Consider the following 8,654-nt stretch of genomic DNA (forward strand, 5'->3'; position numbering starts at 1 on the left):
GTTGAGAGGTGGGAAAACATAATGCATCGATAAAAATGATCATTTTAGTGGCCCAAGTGTCATAGTGGGGGAGGCAAAAAATTGCATGGGCATGCCGACCTCCAAACCTTTGAACGGGGTACACTTACCAGTGAAAATTATTTTGAGTGTGTACTTTTTCTCCATGTGTTTCCTTTCAGGGATGCATTCGGCCCTGACTTCGTTTTCATGGAGGACAATGCATGACCGCATCGAACAGCGCAGATGGAAGAACCCTTCCAACGAGAGGATATTAGAAGAATAAGCTGGCCTTTCGGTCCTTCCCACTCAAATCCCTTCGAACACGTGTGGGATATGCTGAGAAGACATATTTCAGCATCAGGTGTATGCAGAAGTATTTTCCAGTCTCACTAAGAGATGGTGCGAGCGAACAGTACGCGGCGTATGAATTTCACACATACGTCACTTTGTTCATATGACATTAACCTACCAACACACACAAGTTGAGTCCGCCTAACACTAGCGTCTGTGTTGTATCGTTCAGTGATCATGTCGACCTTTGTGCTTGAAAAAGAATATTTGCGGTACGCATTGCTTATCTTATTCAATCAAAAGAAAAAGGCTGTAGAAAGTCATCGTTTGCCGGAGCGTAAACACGCTTCATGGATTACAATATGTGAGACATGGTTTCGACAATTTAAACGTCTTGATATGAATGTGAAAGTCAGTGCGCGTTCTGGTAGATCACCAAAGTGCGAAGACGAGCAATTGCAGGTGTTACGGGATAATGACCCCACTCACACTCAACACTTGGCACAAGCATTACATGAGTCACAAAAAACAATCAACGTTTACGAACAATGGAGAAGATCAGCAAACTCGGTAAATGGGTTCCACACGATTTGATCGAGCGGCAAATGGAAAATCGCCAAGTCACTTGTGAAGTGCTGCTTCAACGCCACAAGAGAAAATCATTTCTATACCGAATTGCGACGGATGACGAAAAATGGATTTATTTTGAAAACCCGAAGAGGTAAAAAGCCTGGCATTCACCTGGCGAAGCCGGTCCTTCAAAACCAAGGCCAAATCGCTTCGGCAAAAAGACCATGTTTTGTGTTTGGTGAGACGAGAGTGGTATTGTTTGTTATGAACAATTGAAGCCCGGAGAAACCGTTAATGCACAACGCTACCGCCAACAAATGATTAATTTACATGACGTATTGATCAAAAGGTGACAGGAATGGGCCAGAAGACATGGCAAATTGACTTCATTACACGACAATGCGCCGTCTCACTCAGGAGAAAACCAGTGAAAAACACCTTGAAATCGTTTGGATGGGCCATCCTACCAAACCCGCCGTACTTGCCGGAACTATCACCTCTTCGCATCAATTGGGCATGCGCTCGCAAAGCAGCACTTCAGCAATTATGATGAAGTTAGAAAATGGCTGGACGAATGGTCTGCCGCAGAAGACAAGCAGTTTCTCTGGTATGGTATTCTTAACTTACCTGGAAGATGGGCGAAGTGTGTAGAAGCCGAGGGCCAATATTTTGAATTAAGAAACATGAATTTCCCTCGAAAATGACGTGTTAACTTTACCACGAAAACCGGCACAAACGTATGCATACACTTGGTACGTCCACATCCATCAACGATCATGCAGCAGTTGTCAACCGCGCTGGTGGAAGAATTGAACGCCCTGCCACAGAAACTCCACACCAATCTTGTTGCCAGCATGGGAGCACGCTATCCGGTGGTGATCACATACCCTTTTAAGAAAAAGGTATCTTCTTTTGTGATGTCTAGAGGACCAGTGACTAACGTGTAATTTATTCTGTAATTTCTATTCGGTCCATCGCGTATTCCTTTCAGTTGGCTACTGTACCAGTTCTTCCTATGCATGGTTCAAGTTTCGTGAATCTATGTTACTTGTCAGTGACACAACATGCGGAAGTTACTTTCGTCCTTAAATTTGCACAGCAGTGTATATCGGTTCTTCCAGACCTAGCCTGACCGTTCACGTTACGTTTTGCTCCCGACCGCCCTAGGGTCAATATTACAAATACAGAAGTATGGCCGAAAGTCTATCGTGTCTGCTTCTGATACTTCAATCTCATGTTCAAAGGCAGTCGCTGAAATTTAATTAATATTCATTTTGGTGTCAACCCTTTTACTGTTTACTTTTATTGTAAAGGATAAAAGCTTAAAAATAATGATTTGTCACTTAAAAGAGACATGGAAAACTGAGCTATCTGTAATATTGGCCCCAGCCGCGCTCACACTGCTCTACTGTGGCTGGTTTGTTTTATCTACAAGTGATCTGCAGGGGCGTATCGTGGTTTTCTACTTAGAGTAAGCTGCCAAATAAAACATGTTATTGAATTCATTTGCGATTTTTTTTTAAACGAGCACAGTAGTTTTCTTGAGGTTTATGACACATACTGAATGGTTATGAAAGCATTTAAGTAAATTATTGCTTACTTCTTGTAAACTAGATCAACTCTCCGAATTTTTTGTGTAAGTAAACTAAGAATGAAGGAAACAAAATGAACCTGTGGTAGGCAACACCTCAGACAGAGAAAAAATGAATATTAAATCACTCGAAATGTCGGTGGAAGTACCGCGAAGGTAGGTAACTTTTTTTACAATTGACTTTACGTCGCACCGATACAGTTAGGTCTTATGGAGACGATGGGATAAGAAAGGCCTAGGAGTGGGAAGGAAGGGAGCGTGGCCTTAATTAAGGAACAGCCCTAGCATTTGCCTGGTGTGAAAATGGGATACCACGGAAGACCATCTTCAGAGCTGCTGACAGTTGGGTTAGAACTTGCTATCTCCCGGATACAAGCTGACAGCCGCGCGCCCCTAACCGCACGACCATCTCGCCCGGTGAAGGTCGGTTCGAAGTTGATTGTCGTAACATAGATATCTCGGTTCAGAGATGCACTAATTTCTTTGTGACCTCTAAAAGCAAATCCCTGAGAGCCTCGAAAGTAAACGGTAGTTTGTCCTGTTCTGTTTAATAGTTTCAAAGTGCTTTCCAAATCTCTGTTAAATAAAATTCTTTTATTCAGATAACTGAAGCTTCTTTTTAATTTGTGTTTTTTATCTGCTTTATAAATTTTATTCAATTTTTCGTACCCATGCTTGTTCCGTGCGTTCCTTTCTTTCGGAAAATAAAAGTCAGGGGAAACTATTTAGTTGTTTAGAGCCACACTGACGCGGTGTAGTCATAAATACACTCGTTGAAATGCTGAGTAAATGTCTCTGTTTTTGTTTTCAAACAAAGAGTTATCTTTGGTGGATAATTCTCAACAATATCTAATTTCTCATGAAGTGGTAAAAGAAAGAAAGGAACCTTAAGTAGTTTGCAATTGGACACTTCCGACTACTTTCTGTAATCCCTGTAGCACAGTCCGTACTTACAACACCAAGTCGCCCAAGTCGTTTAGTGGGATGTGAGTTTCGCGCAAGATAAAATTAATTTCTCTTATATAGATAGCACCGTACACTAACTGAAAACACTATTGACTTTGAGAATGCACCTAATGGAAAACGAAACAGCAATACAGGAGACATGATTGGGGCTTTTGCGCTGATTCCGCGTCAAGAAAAGAAGGTGAAACGCTTTACGTCTCGCAGACAACTTTGCTCTGCGCCCTCACAAGAAAATCTCGACTGTTCACAAGGAAGTCTTCTACAACAATGAGGGTTTGAATTTAAAGCTGCGTTTACACTAGCGTAACTCCCTCGCGAAAGTCGCTCGGGTGAAACTTACTCGCTTCGAGTGAAATTTCGCACTACCCAAAACAGAGCGCAATTCAGAGCGAAAAATTGCGCGAGTGGGGCGAGCCGCCTTTGACAAGCCTGAACGCTTCTGTTCTTGTTTTGCAGCCAACATGGAAACTTGTTTTGTCCCTCTAGCCGCTGCAGCCGCGTTTTCCATCATATCAATGTCATTTTTGTTCAAGAAAGGGAAGAAGAAAAATCGGCACGCTCGCCGATGGTGGAGCAAACCATTATTCCTTGGAAGAACCCAATATGGAAACAGCCTTATGAGAGAAATGGTACAGGAACCCATTGATGATACAATTAAGAACTTCGTCCGCATGAGTACCCACGATTTTGAACAACTCGTTTCACTGATCAGTCAAAAAGTTGAAAAACAAGACACAACATTCAGAGAAGCAGTAACAGTGAGAGAAAGGTTGGCTGTCACACTGTGTTTCTTAGCAATTGTTTGCAACTTAGTTTGCAGTATTTATTTAAAATATCGAAGTGCACAATATCAAAAATCGTCCCAGAAGTTTGTGATGCGTTGATTGAAACACTTCAGGATTATGTGAAGGTGAGGATAACAATTAATCGCATTTAAAACAGTAAATCGACTCGGTATTATGTATGTATTTTAAAAAAAGTCAAATGAACAAATAAGAATGCTAATAATTAAAAATAACACAATATTAATTCAATTTAGAAATACATTTCATATCCGAACCGCACCGATTTAAAAAAATAGCGTTTCATAGATTTGTTAATTGTTGTGGATCATTACAAAAAATGGGTGAAAATGTAAAATAAAGATAAAATAATGGAAGAAAATATAAATCACAAACCAACTAAAATTATTCACAAGCGCAATAGCCCATCTAAATATGACGAATCCGAATGTTCAGGGCTTGTACCTTCTGAATGTGGTGTTGTCTGACCACTAGTGGAAGTTCTTCACAATGACCAAAGAATGCTTCAAAATAGGTACCGATAGGTTCAAAAAAGTTATGAAAGGACACAATTTGCATTATAATCCAATAGTAATAGCTGCCTGATCCAGTGACTCTGCTCTTATTTTCCTTCGATCTTTCACTTGTATATGATCCCAGTAGCGCTTTCATCTTCGCTTTCACTGTAGACATAGGAAAGTTTAGTTGAGAACTCATTTCCTTCCACGCATCTTCTCTTTTATTGCGATTGAAATAGTTTTTGTTTTTCGGATTCCGCATAAAATCTCTATTTTTGTAGAGCTCGATGAGCTGCAAGCACTGTTCTTGATTCATCCCCCGCGCAACTACGGGGACCATTTTTACACTGAGAGAAGTTCCATGAGCGAAACCCTTTGATGCGTGGACAAAAACCGACTGAGCTCCGGCTCGCAGCGAGGGCCCACACTCCGCAATTACTCAGGGGTGAGGGAACGTCTACACTAGGTGCAATTCCCTCGCGAAATTGCACTTAGTGTAAACGCAGCTTAAGAATGCTTTCTCCTGAACACGCAGACCGAAGTTCTCTGCGAAATGTAATGAGTTCCGCCCTGTTTTCTTGACATGGCATAAACCCAAAATCTATAGTGGTGGGATAATCGAATACTTCCAATATTCGAACAACCTTCATCCGATTATTTAAATAATCGAACGATTTTCAAATATAATTCAATTGTATCGCATAGAATATTCGGATCCGTCACGAATCAACTTTTCCGTTTAAGTGTGTCGGGTGAATAATCGATTGAAATAAGCGGATAGATGAACTCTGATGAAAAACAGAAATACGCCTTTGTTCCAAACGTATCTCCATTTGTCGAAATTAAATGAGTGAATTAACTGTATTAATAACATCATTTTTCATAGGATTATTTCGAAATAATTCACTGTCCAATTGCCTCGAATGCACTTCCGAATGTATAGTTGAAAAAATAATCGAATGTAAAAATTCACTGTTCGATAACCTCTTTGATTCAAATGGAGTTTCGAATGAGTTTTCAAAGAAATAATTGGGTGGAAAATATATTCAATGTTCGATTGCCTCATTCTTTCGAACGAACAATCGAAAAATATTTGAATGGGAAATATAATTGAATATAATGAAACAGCAGAATAAGCGATTATTTTGTATTCGATTAGCCCATCATTACCGAAATCCCACATCATATCTATAAGTAGGGGCCGTGAAAGCATCAATGGTAACTTTACTATGAGTTCGTACAACGTCCTACCACAGGACGGCCAAACTTGCAGTGGGGGTTGGTAGTTTGTGCCCTTGCCAGCATGCGGATTTACTAGAGAAAGTTAGACGAAATTATGATATCTCATACAAATTCTAAATCAATAAATTCATGAAATATTTAAAATTTTAACGGGAGCGGCACTTCCGACACATCCATGGACTCTACGCGCCTAGTGATCTGCATTTTGATCTGTCGTCCAGGTGGCAGATTACCTATCAGTTCCTTACCCGGTCATTTCTTAATTAATTTCAAAGAATTTCGAAATTTATAGAACATCTCCCTTGGTAAATTATTTCAATCCCTTCTTAGTTTCCTAATCGATTACCCCTTGCCCTCCTCAATTCCAGTGTATTTAACTGAGTAAGGTTAATACAAGATTTAAACTTCTGTCTTATGTTTTGAAGACATAAGCTCTCAGCAGTCAGCAGTCGAACAGCTCTTCTCCTTATTCCCAAATATTCCCAGTCCAAAGATTGTAACCTTATAGTTATACAATAGTTTGTCTGAAATCGCTCAGAACAAATCGTGGTCGTTTCTATTCCTCGGATCTAGTAATAGTTGTGAGAGCTCCATACAATGGAACCATACTCTAGTTGGGGTGACTTATGCATCCTCTCAATTACATTCTTAGTGCAACCATATGCAGAGATCAGTACTTGTTGTTTTTGTTTGATTCATCAGTCCATAGACTGGTTTGATGCAGTTTTCCAAGCCACTCTATCGTGTGCCAACCTTTTCGTTTCTACATGTCGGCTACAACCTACATCTGCTCTAATCTGCCTCTCATATTCATACGTTTGTCTGCCCTTACTGCCCTTACCGCTTACCATTCCCTCAGAAACTAAGTGAACAAGTCCTTTGTGCAGTAAGGTGTGTCCTATCATCCTAGCCCTTCCTCTCGTCAATTTAGCGAAATCGATCTCCTCTCACCGATTCGATTCAGTATCTCTTCATTCATGACTCGATCTACCAGCCTGCCACGCTCCAGACTGAAGTCTTCAAAAACATCTTCCCATTTGGATTTGCTTTGATTTTTTTATCGAAATGTGCTAGAATTTTATTTATAAGAATGTTACCTTGTATAATGTTTTAACTTTTTTTAAACTTGATTCTACTAGCTTTCATGTTTATATTGGTTCGTGGGACGCTCCCACGATTCCGATATGATAAGTTCATGTATTTGGAGTGACAGGCTTATTTACCTATTTCGTTGAACTTTTTTCTACTTTTCTTAAGGTTAAACGTTTTTATACTTTCCCTACTTATTTAGTATATTTCACTGAGTAAAGTTAATAGAAGTTTAAAACTTCTGCCTTATGTTTTGAAAACATAAGCTTTCATAAGCTTAATAACTAGTTTACTATGTTATCCCACACATAGAAGGTCAGTGGGTTTAAGATGTAGTAAAGGAAATATAGAACAGTGAGAAGTTGGCCCGTTGCTTTTGCTAGTCTGCATTCTATATCCTCCTTACTTCTGCCATCGTTACTTTTTTTACTACTCAAGTAACAATATTCCTCTACTTCCTTTAAGACTTCATTTCCCAATCTCATATTTCCTGTTCGAATGCACTCCAAACTTTCGTTTCGGACTTCGTCTTGCTTTCCTTCCCCAAGGCTCTGTCCGTACCATTCAGTAATTTCTCCAGATCTTATGGAGCCTCATAAAATAACAATATCATCGGCAAATCTCAGGGTTTTGGTTTCCTCTACTGGGATTGTGATTACGTAGAGCCCGGATTTTTATGAAAACTTACTGAAGCCAGTAGCAAATATGGTCTACCTTCACAACGACTATGTTACGGTGTTTGCATAAACATTAGGGGTACGGTCCATCAGAACCCCTATAATTTATGTTACTCTTGCTACGTTATGGAAGAGCGGGTGGCCGACACTTCCTACTAACCAAATTAGTTTGCAATCTAACCTGTTACTGCATAAAAATCCGGGCTTTAGTGATTACCTTTCCAAATTGCTCTTTCTATTCCTTTACCGTCTGTTCTATACAATAATTAAAATAGAGGGACAAATCTGCAGCCTTGCCTCACTCTTTTCTTGATTCCAGCTTCTTTTTCTAAGCCCTCCATTCTTATCCCTGTAGACTGATTTTTTAAAATACAGATTGAAGATAATTCTTCTTTCTTACTTGTTACCTCGTTAACGTGATTACCCCAATAAAGATCTATCCAAGATATTTATGCTATGGCAGACCCAGAGAAGCACTCTCGCCCCATAATGGGGAACAGTTACTGAATATTACAATTTTAATAAATATTTGAAATTTTGAAGGATATACCTGGTGAGAACCTACCTGTGAAATGCAGCAGCTTAATTCTGTACCTGAGGAAAGGAAATGTGCCATTGAAAGGCATTGTAGTGAAACATTACAGCTGCGCTAGGCAAATATACTAACTGCCAATATTAACAATAAATGCTCCGCTTGACGTAACACATTTAAAACTTTACAGAATCTCCGTTCCGCTGGTGTACCCTTAGTTCATTCATGACACGGTAACATGAAATTCAATTCATGCACCAGGATGCCTACTCCGTTTGATTTAGCGAGATAATTCAAATGGGGACAGAATTTCCCAAGGTTTTTTCCTATTTTCACTTCCGTACTCCTAATGATATAAACCTAACATTATATCCAGCATTGCTCATATTATTTCTA

Source organism: Anabrus simplex, chromosome X (assembly GCF_040414725.1).
Source record: "Anabrus simplex isolate iqAnaSimp1 chromosome X, ASM4041472v1, whole genome shotgun sequence".
Lineage (NCBI taxonomy): Eukaryota > Metazoa > Arthropoda > Insecta > Orthoptera > Tettigoniidae > Anabrus > Anabrus simplex.